Consider the following 11,354-nt stretch of genomic DNA (forward strand, 5'->3'; position numbering starts at 1 on the left):
GTCGTGGTCAGAGGGGCTCACATCTTGTCAGAGCTTAAAGCCGAGTGTGTCATCATAAAGACAGACTCCCAGTTGGTTGCACAACAATTCTCGGGAAGTTATAATGTCAGGGATCAGAGGATGAAAGCGTATCATATCAAAATCAACGAAATAAAAGAAAAATTCATGGAATTCAAGCTCGAGCAGATTTCACGGGAGGAGAATACAAAAGCGGATCTACTGGCGCGAATGGCTAGCGCGGTGGAGCAAACTTGGAGTGATGAGATTATTCTACTCTGTGATACCAGAGAGATGGAGACTTCGCAGGTGTTCTCGGTAGAGATCAGGGATGATTGGCGGGCTCCGATCATACACTTCCTAAAGACAGGGGAGCGGCTAAGCAGAGAGTCCAACCAGAGGGCCCGTTATGAGAATTACTGTCTAATCAACGATCAACTCTTCAAACGATCTTTCACCCAACCTCTGTTAAAATGCTTGTCACCAGATGAAGCTAACTTTGCTCTTGAAGAAATTCATGCAGGTTGCTGCGGTGGGCACACGGGATTTCGGGACCTTGTACGCAAGATCATTCGGGCAGGGTTCTATTGGCCTCATATCAACCAGGAAGCCAGAGAGTTCGTCCGCAAGTGTGAAGCTTGTCAGAGGCATGCCGGGAGAATCAACATACCAGGGGAGCCCATGGGGGTCATGTATGCTGCTTGTCCGTTCGACAAATGGGGCATTGATATAGTCGGCAAGCTGCCTACAGCACCTGGAGGGAAATGCTTTCTCATTGTGGCAGTAGACTATTTTTCTAAATGGGTCGAGGCTGAGGCTGTGAGCAAGATCGATGAAGTTACAGTGGAACGCTTTATCTGGAGGAATATCTGTTGCAGATTCGGAGTACCACGAATCATTGTGTCTGATAATGGGACTCAATTTACAGGGCAGAGGATCGCGGATTTCTGTGATCGAATGGATATTACACAGAGGTTTGTCTCAGTGGCTCATCCACAGGCAAATGGACAAGTGGAATTAGCTAACAGGACCATATGTGAGGGAATCAAGAAGAGGCTAACTCAGAGCAGAGGGAAGTGGGTGGAAGAACTGGACACTGTTCTCTGGGCTTACCGAACTAGTCCAAAAACGGCAACAGGGGAGGCACCATTCACGCTGGTGTACGGATCTAACGCGGTGATACCAGCAGAGGCACGACTAGAATCATATCGGATTACCACGTATAACACTGAGCACAATGAGGAGCTCCGCCGAGCAGAGCTGGACTTGGTGGAAGCACAGCGGGAGGAAGCCCATATCAGAGCGGCCAAGTACAAAGGCATCATCAAAGCGGGATATGACAAACGGGTCAGAGTGAGGAAATTGTCAAAGGGCGATTTGGTTCTCAAGCGAGCTGATGCGTTAAAGGCGGTGGGCAAGTTCGAGGCCAATTGGGAAGGGCCATACATCGTCACAGAGGTCTTGGGAGGCGGTGCGTACATATTGTCGGATTCAGACGGCAGAGCTCTCCCCAGACCATGGAATATAAACACACTCAAAAAGTTCTATGTATAACTGCTTCTTAGCAGGAGTAATCACTTGTAGACCGGATACTCTTTTTCCCCACAGGGGTTTTAACGAGGTCCGGGGCCATAATATCAATAAAACAGATATGTGGTTCTAGGGAATTCCCTGGTGTTGTGTTTGTTTATTTCAATTCTCGTTTTCTTACATTACATATGCTACTTAACATGTTCGTGCAGAGCACTGCACATGTCACCAGAGGGGGGAGTAGGGTGTATACCCATAATCCTCAATTTTTAAATTCAAAATGCAAACTGCTTCTTAGCAGGACAAGGGAGAAACAAATACAAAAACTGCTTCTTAGCAGGTCAAAGGGAAAGCAAGCATCAGGGATGGACGTCTCTTCTTCCATGATCCAACACTTCGAGTTCTCTTTCGCTGCCGGGACATGCTCATTTCTCAGATCTGCTTCAGCTCCACCACACGCCTGCAGAATATCCAGAAAAATAACACGTCAAAATGCTACAGAGAAGGAATACAGAAAAGGGGCAAACCAATGACTAGATCCGGGGAATCAACGCCCAGATCCGAGGAATCAACGCTCAGATCCGGAGGACCAACGTCTAGATCTGGGAAACCTGGTAATAACGCTCTCAAACAAGGGAAGTCCGCTCATTACAACCACAAAGTTAGGGATCTGCACCAGAAGTACAGAGGAAAAGGCGGAGCCCTCAGGGATGTGAGTGTTCAGAGGGGAACTTCCCTTACTTGAGTGCTTTACAACCGATCTAGGGAGGCAAAATGTCGGCAGATCTAGGGTTTGAGAGATCAGAAAGGACAACGAGAAAATTTTCTTCAGGAATCCTGGAGATAAAACCCTCAGGCGGAGGAGAGTCCTGTTTTCTCAGCCACCAACGGGAGCCGGTGTACTTTCTCAAAAGGACTGACTCCCCCGACTGAGGGCGTTACAACCAGGATAAAGAGGCAGCTGGTGCCAAAGGAGTAGGAGATCTAGGGTTGGAAAAGAGAGCAGTTTGGGGCGACGGAAAAGAAATAAGGGAATTATAACCTAAATCGCGAAGGGTGAAGGATATATATAGAAGCAATACTGGGCTTAGGAAATGGGCTAAGAGATAATGGGCCTACGCGAGTGTATGGGCCGAGGAAGGAGTAGGAAATAATGGAACCAACATGTTCATAACGGAGTATTGCACATGTCACCAGAGGGGGGAGTAGGGTGTATACCCGTAGGTCCCAATTTTTAAATTCAAAAATTGCTTCTCAGCAAGCCAAGGGAAAAACAGAGGGATCATGCTTCACCAGAGCAGAGGGGTTACACCCAACCAGAACAGAGAATGTCCCTGACAATCGTAAGCCGCGAAAGTTGGTTGTGCCACCCGGGCCCTCCATGCTCCGCGCAGAGGTTCCTGACAATCGTAAGCCGCGAAAGTTGGTCGTGCCATCCGGGCCTTCCATGCTCCGCGCAGAGATAGCACTTAATCGTAAGCCGCGAAAGTTGGTTGCACCCCCCGGGTTTTCCATGCTCCGCGCAGAGGTTGCTTTAACCGTAAGTCACGAAAGCTGGTTACACCCCCTGGGTTTTCCACGCTCCGTGCAGGGTGTTCCTGACAATCGTAAGCCGCGAAAGTTGGTTGTGCCACCCGGGCCCTCCATGCTCCGCGCAGAGGTCCCTGACAATCGTAAGCCGCGAAAGTTGGTCGTGCCATCCGGGCCTTCCATGCTCCGCGCAGAGATAGCACTTAATCGTAAGCCGCGAAAGTTGGTTGCACCCCCCGGGTTTTCCATGCTCCGCGCAGAGGTTGCTTTAACCGTAAGTCACGAAAGCTGGTTACACCCCCTGGGTTTTCCACGCTCCGTGCAGGGTGTTCCTGACAATCGTAAGCCGCGAAAGTTGGTTGTACCACCCGGGCCCTCCATGCTCCGCGCAGAGGTCCCTGACAATCGTAAGCCGTGAAAGTTGGTCGTGCCATCCGGGCCTTCCATGCTCCGCGCAGAGATAGCACTTAATCGTAAGCCGCGAAAGTTGGTTGCACCCCCCGGGTTTTCCATGCTCCGCGCAGAGGTTGCTTTAACCGTAAGTCATGAAAGCTGGTTACACCCCCTGGGTTTTCCATGCTCCGTGCGGGGTGTTCCTAACAATCGTAAGCCGCGAAAGTTGGTCGTGCCATCCGGGCCTTCCATGCTCCGCGCAGAGATAGCACTTAATCGTAAGCCGCGAAAGTTGGTTGCACCCCCCGGGTTTTCCATGCTCCGCGCAGAGGTTGCTTTAACCGTAAGTCACGAAAGCTGGTTACACCCCCTGGGTTTTCCATGCTCCGTGCAGGGCGTTCCTGACAATCGTAAGCCGCGAAAGTTGGTTGCACCCCCTCTGGGTCTTCCATGCTCCGCGCAGAGTGCTCAAGCTCGGATGGGAAGCAGCTTGGATGGGAAGCGCAAAATCATTGATAGAGAAATTAACCAAACCCTCGTAAGAGGAGGCGGTGAAATCCCTATCATAAAGGTCAACCAAATTCTCGTAAGAGGAGGCGGTGAATCCTCTACCAGCAGGGTCAACAAAATCCTCGCCAGAGGAGTCATCAGAATCCTCTACCAGCAGGGTCAACAAAATCCTCGCCAGAGGAGTCATCAAAATCCTCTACCAGCAGGGTCAACAAAATCCTCGCCAGATGAGTCATCAAAATCCTCGCCAGAGGAGTCAACAAAATCCTCGCCAGAGGAGTCATCAAAATCCTCTACCAGCAGGGTCAACAAAATCCTCGCCAGAGGAGTCATCAAAATCCTCTACCAGCAGGGTCAACAAAATCCTCGCCAGAGGAGTCATCAAAATCCTCGCCAGAGGAATCATCAAAATCCTCGCCAGAGGAGTCATCAAGATCCTCGCCAGAGGAGTCATCAAAATCCTCGCCAGAAGAGTCGTCAGAATCTTCGCTAGAGGAGTCATCAGAATCCTCACCAGAGGAGTCATCGAAATCCTCGTCAGAGGAGTCGTCCGAATCCTCGACAGAGGAGTCAACGGAATCCTCATAGCAGAAATTAAAGAAACTCCAAGGGAGGGGATCAGAGAAGCATCAAAAAACAAGCATAACAAGTCAACTCAAATCAACAGGGGAAAGACGGAAATATAAATCCCACCTCAGCAAGCAGCGAAAACAACACAAATAACAGAGATAAAAGAAGCAAGGATGGGAAAGAAATTTCATTAAAGCATGCCCAAGAAGCAAAGATGTACATCAAAAACCGGCGGTAAGCGTTCAGTTGGTACAAATTAAAGAGTTACAAAATTTTCTTTTGATAAAGTCAGGAGAGAAAGGGGGAACATCAAGAGGGAGGGACAGAAGCAGCTTGAGCAATAGCAGAGGAGACAGGAGCAGAGGCAGATGAAACTGGGGGAGGAACACCACTGGCAGAAGCATGGCCAGAAACGGCTTTCTCTGTGAACACGGGCAACATGCCTGCTTCCTTCACTGGGGGAAGACGAGTCCCCAAATCCAACAGCTTCACAGTCTCCTGCACATATAGGTTCTCATCTCGATACAGCTCAAACAGCTGGTCCACCGCGGCAGGGGAGGAGGCAGAGTCAGAGAAAGCTGAGGGTGCCAAGTCAGAAGGCAGGGGAGGCTCCATGCTGAATTGAGAAAATATCCGGGTGCTCTTGCCAGTAGGATCCCGCAGTCGGTTCACAAAGCGTACTAGGGAAGCAGAGAAAGCAGGCATGTACATGGGCGCGGAGGGCAATGAGTCAGATCCAATCCCAAAAGTAAAATAGGGAATGGCCTTCTCCAGCACTGGGTACCACCATTCCGGTTTCCTCAGAGAATTCGCAGGGATCCCCATCAATGCATTGATCTCCTCATCCTTGAGGTTATCCATCAAGGCTCGGAAATTCAAGGAAGCAAGTTGCTCCGGGGTAGCTTTCGCTATCTCCAAGGTTTTTGAGGCCGTATGTTCTATCACGTAAGCAAAGAGGGGCCCAAAATCCTCCAGGTATTCGGGAGTCTTTTTGAAAGCCCCCAGAGTGCCTTCCAGCATTAACCCTAGGAAGTGTTGACCTTGCGGAGACAGGAAATACTCCAGGCGTTGATCTCGTACCCCCAGGATATAAGCGCGATTCTGAGCTTCTGCAGATGTCTTCTTCCAGTCGCGCCTGGCTCCTTTGTAGGCCTGCTCATACTCCGCCTTGAACCTGGCAAGGCTCGCATGGCTTTCTTTAGTTGTTCTGGTCAATTCAGAAACCAGAGAGGACTTCTCTACTTCTGCTTGAGCTAGCCGGGCCTTCAAATCAGTAATCTCCGCTTCAGCTTTACTCAGGCGTTCCACCACCCCAGCGACAGCATCATCACGCTTGGCAACGTCCGCTTGTTCCTTCTCTCTCTCCTTCTCTGCCACCTCGTAGTCATGGATGCATTTAACAGCCCCCCACATCCCCGACTCCACCTGCAAGAAAATAAAATGGGTTCCAACAAAACAATAAAAGGTTAGTAATTTAAAATTTTTAACAAAGAGTATAAGATGCAGGATACCTGAAGAGCCAACCGGCAGAGCTGAGTAGCTAAAGCCGGTCGGGACAACTTCTCCATTTTCTCTTGGTCCTTTGAGTGGACACGAGCTATCAAGGCATCAATCAATTCCTGCCCCGATAAACTCGAAATCGGCCCAGGAACAAGATCCTCTGGTTCATCAACCGAGGGCACCACAGCTTTGCCCTTACCCTTTCCACCGGCCGAGGGGAGAACCTTAGAACCACCAGCTGACTTCTTAGCTGGCCCCTTGCCCTTGTCCCCAGCAGAGGGGAGAATCTTTACACCACCAGCAGACTTCCTTGCTGGCTCTGAGGATTTGCCGGCCTTTTTCAGGCCCTCTTGTTTCTCCTTCTCACCTACAGAGATTAGGGAGCCCCTCTTCCTTTTCTTCGAAAGCTCAGCAAGGGGGGCACCGGGAACTGAATCGGGCGAAGGAACCTCATCAGTAATATCCACGATTTGGATATCTTCTTCACAGGTGCCAGCGGCATCACCAGCGCTGGAGCGTCTACCCCTATGAACAAGGGCTCCCGCATCAACTTCCTCCGCGTCAAATGGACGCGAGGCTTCCACATTCCCCTCTGGGATTTCAATTACAGGAGGAATAGGGGTCAGCTTGGCCCCAGTAGGCTGCTCCGAGGGATTTGTCCCGGAAGCAGAACCACCTGTGCCATGTTCCCCGCTGCCAGCAAGAGTGGGAATGTCGGGCAAATTGTCCCCACACTTGTGCCTCCAAGACATATCTGCAAACCAAAATTTCACAACATTAAAATCAGGGTAACAAAAGCTAATGTGTTTTTTAATGTATATTTTTTACCTATTGATTTCTCTGGGTACAGGGGAAATAGACCATTGTATGCCAGAGATGAATTATTCTCAGCAAGGTACCTACAGTCTAGGGGCTGGGCCTTGTTCATAGCGTTAAGGTGGGCTATAATACTCTGGTCACGGGTATAAGGGACCTCGGGAGAGGCCGGTTTATAAGTAGTGCGAAGCTTATGCCATTCCAGCTCCAAAACGTGATAATCGCGCCAGGTGCCGAAAAGGGTGCGCACATAACAATAATGCTTCAGGAAGCCCTTATCGAAAGAATTCAAAGAGGAGAGAAAGGTAGTAGGATGTTTTGGATGAGCTGCAAAGCTATACAGGGGACTGCCCTGCATGCGAAGGGTCTGGGTCTGACATAACAGTTTTGCGGTGTCCCCAACACCGTGAGCCCGGCACAAAACATGGAAGGCATATAGCCTTCGGATAGCAGAAGGGGCGACTTGAAAGAAAGGGATGTGAAAATAATTACAAACATCGACCAGCAAGGTAGGAGGAGGGAGCCTTAAACCAGCATCTATCTGGGCTTTCCAAACAACTATCACCTTGGGATGGCGAAGGTTCTCGAGAGGCGTTGAATCCTTAGAGAAGGCCTCGAACTTTAAACCTTCAGGACGCCTACATTTGCTTCTCAATTTTTCCACCTCCGCGACACTAAGATGGGATGGAGGAACACTTTTGGGGGGTTGGGGGGTCTTCTTCCCCTTTTTCTTAGGTGGAGGGGAAGGGGGCGCAGTTTGAGATTCGTCAGAAACAGAGGGGGAAGGAAGATTTTCGAGATCTTGCTGCGAGGGGGAGGAAGATGAAGGGTCTCGGGCAGAAGGAGAAGGCGAGCGAGAGGGTTGAGGGGTGGAGGTGCAGGCCATGATGGGAAATGCCAATCCTAGGGTTTCTAACACGCTCAATCAGAGCACCAACAGTTATACCACTACGCTACGATTAAACACAAAATTGCAGTGAAGAGGATGCGCGAGTTACCTAGGCCAGAGAAAGATGGACGGTAAAACCTGGAGCGGAAGGGTCGCGGGAGGATGCCGGAACAGTGAGGAAATCGCCGGGAAATGCAGAAAAATCGTTCGGAAAGCTTGGAGAAGAAGAATAGTGAAAAGTGGGAGTTCGAATCGACTAAGTAAAATTGTACGCGGGTAACCACCAGCACGCGGGATGAACGGCACGTGGCATACGGAAAAAATCAACGGATGAGGATTTCTACGGAGAGGCGAAAAGACGCGAAGATTAAAAAGTGACCTCGGGGTACGGGGAAAATACTGTAGACTGGGCAGGCATTTAATACGGATGACGTCATCCACGCGGACGAGTCCTCTGACTAGTTGTACCACTCCAAAGTGAACTAGCCAGACCAGGGGGTGGGAGTAACAAAAACGCCAGAGAACAATTCACAGGGCTTATCTTTATTTTCTCATAAAATCAAAATGCTTATGTCTTTATGATTTACAGGGGTCAAGGAAAACAACAAAGCGTTGATGCTAATAATACACCACTGGTTGAACATGAAGAATACTCGGTTCAACCAGACTAGAGGGGGGAGTGGTTGGTGAGGAGCAATATGTGCAGAATAGGGAGAGAGTACAAATCAGAGGAATCATTTTCGCCAGAGGAGCCGTATGGGTCAGAAGAATCATTCTTACCAGAGGGATTTCATCCATCAGAGGAATGGCTCTTGCCAGAGGAATCGCGTTCTTCAGAGAAGTCACCCTCACTAGGGGAACCACCTTCGTCAGAGGAGTCATCCGCGCCAGAGAAGACACCATGGCCAGAGGAGACGCCTTTGCCAGAGACGACGTGTTTGCCAGAAGAGTCATCTCCACCAGAGAATACATCGACAGAGAAGACGCTTTTGCCAGAAGAGACATTTTTTATCAGATGAGTTGTTAAATGCGCGGGAAGGTCTCCCGCGTATTATCGAAATTACCAGCGTACCCTTCCACCACGCAAGACGCATGCACCGAAGATGTTTTTACTATTTTACCCCTCCGCTTGTAAATCTATAAATAGGGCCCGAGCTCGTGTACTGTGACTTACGCTATCTCATATTTTCAAATACAACCGATATTTTCTCTTTGGGTCAAGGTTTCCGATCATTTTTACTTCGTCTTCTTCAAGTCATCACACTAGGTATAATTCGCGGTTTCTCTCTATAGTTTTAGGTGTTGGTTTCGTAAACACCAACTTTAAAAAATCCTTAGGTATTCAAAAGTATGCGAATTTTAAAACTCTATGAATTTTGATGGATTCTCATTCAAAAATACAAAGAGAGAAATCTCACCGATATTGTGCCATCCGGATTGGGTTCAGCGCCCCAAAATTTTCTTATTAGTTGTAGCGCTTAATTTCTGTATGAAAATAATAATGACAGTTGGACGCTGCAAGAGAATGGAACGTATTTGTGGCTTGATTGCTTTAATTGTTGAAACTATGCTTTTTTAAAAAAAAAAAAATATTAATTTGCAACACCTATATAATTGTTAAAACCTATGAAACAATAAGCTTTATCATTCTCTTGTTTATATTTCAAATATAATCATTTTATCTACGATAAATGTGGTGCATATGGATGGTACATATTTTAATACTCCCTCCGTCCCAAACGAAATGTCCTGTTTTCCTTTTTGGGCTGTCCCAAACAAAATGTCACGTTTCCTTTTTTGGCAATACACTATCTCTCTATACTTAATATTTAAATAATTTCCACTAACCCACTTTATCTACTTTATACACATTTCTTAATCTCCGTGCCAAAAAAAATAGGACATTTCGTTTGGGACGGAGGGAGTATTTGATTGATAGATGTATTTTGAGTGAAGACCTATTAAAAACTGAATATTTTTTCCATGAGAACTAATATATGGATCCATTTTTTATTTAGATTTCAAAATATTTTCTAAAATTGTAGTTATCAAAATCAATTTATTGTTAATTAAATAGTTAATATCACAATTTATTTTAGTTTTTGGTATACCAATAATTAGTTTGAAAATATCCCTTAAAATATTTACAGAAGATTCATAAGTGAGCATCAAGGTCGAAAATATTCAATTTTTAATTTCAGCAGTCGCCGGGAACCGGCCGGCACTGGGTTGCTCTGGTTCCAGATATAGCTGGGCACCGGCCGACGCTGGGTTACTCTGGTTCCAGATGTGGCTGGGCTCCAGCCGGCGCTGGGTTGCTGCCTTCCTAATTCCTATCAAGTCGATGAAAATCCATGAAAATCAATAATAATAATAATAAAAAGTCAGCCAAACTCTGCATAGGGTCTATGGATTTCATAAATCCACGAAAATCTATGGACTTTCTAATGTCCAAAAAAATTCAACAGAATCTCAAACCAATACACCCCCCTTAATCTAACTACAATAAAGAATTGAAAAATGCGTCGAGGCCCTGGATGATCTGGTGTTTATTATTATTATTATTATTATTATTATTATTATTATTATTATTATTATTACAATATTTAAATTTGAAAATAAACTATTACGGCCAGATCCCAGATATTATACTTGGGTTCGTCCATAAAAATTGTAGTGTTTCATTTTTTTGAAAACTATCTCTTGTAGTTTAAACCGCATTCACACACAATATTTAGAAAAATCCAACCATTTAGCACATAAATTTTGGTGGGTCCCTTTTTTCACTCAACTTTGGTGGCTCATTTTCTCCACTCTATACATATCTTCCAACCATTTATTAAAATACATGCCCCTTGAGTCATACTACAATTTTTCTAAAAAGAGTAGTAAAAGATACTCCTCCCATCCCAATATTTATGGTTCATTTCTTTTGGACACGTGTATTTAGGATACTAAAATTAAGGGATAAATTGTGTGACCCTCATGCTTAATACTATTTTTAATCTATCCTAAATCATTATTAGTAGAACCCTTTTCTTCATCTCAAATGTTATGCATGCGTCGGTGGCAGGCACCGATAAACGAGGCGTTACCGCCATCCCTTTGCCTCGAACTCTCTGTCTGCCTATCATCTCTCTCGTAGAACACATACAAAACCTTAAAATTATCCCCTTTCAAAAATCGTCGCATCTAAAGATCACCTTCTCCGTCGTCGCGCCGCAAAATTTGAAGGTCGTCACAACACTGCATAGTTTGCATGCAGCCGCTGCTACTACGCATTTGGCGAGCGATCGTTGTCCCCTTCACCCAATCTCTATTTCTCACATCTAGCAACGACGAGGAAAGAGTCGTGTTGGCGTTCCACCGCATCTTCGCCTCTTCCACTCGCCAAAGCTCCTCATCGGAGGTGTTGCAAATGGAGAGATCTGAGGCTGTGTGACACGAAGCACGCGAACCGTGGGCACCATCGTCGAGAAAAAAAGGGAACAAGGATAGAGCAGCTAAGTCCGGTGAATGACGTCTATTTCGACTTAACTGACACCTAAGGTCTCCCGTAATAGTACAAGGGCATCCTTGTGTGGCAAGTAAACCTAAGTCGTATTCACAAGGAAGGCTA

Source organism: Salvia miltiorrhiza, chromosome 3 (genome assembly GCF_028751815.1).
Source record: "Salvia miltiorrhiza cultivar Shanhuang (shh) chromosome 3, IMPLAD_Smil_shh, whole genome shotgun sequence".
Taxonomy (NCBI): Eukaryota; Viridiplantae; Streptophyta; class Magnoliopsida; order Lamiales; family Lamiaceae; genus Salvia; species Salvia miltiorrhiza.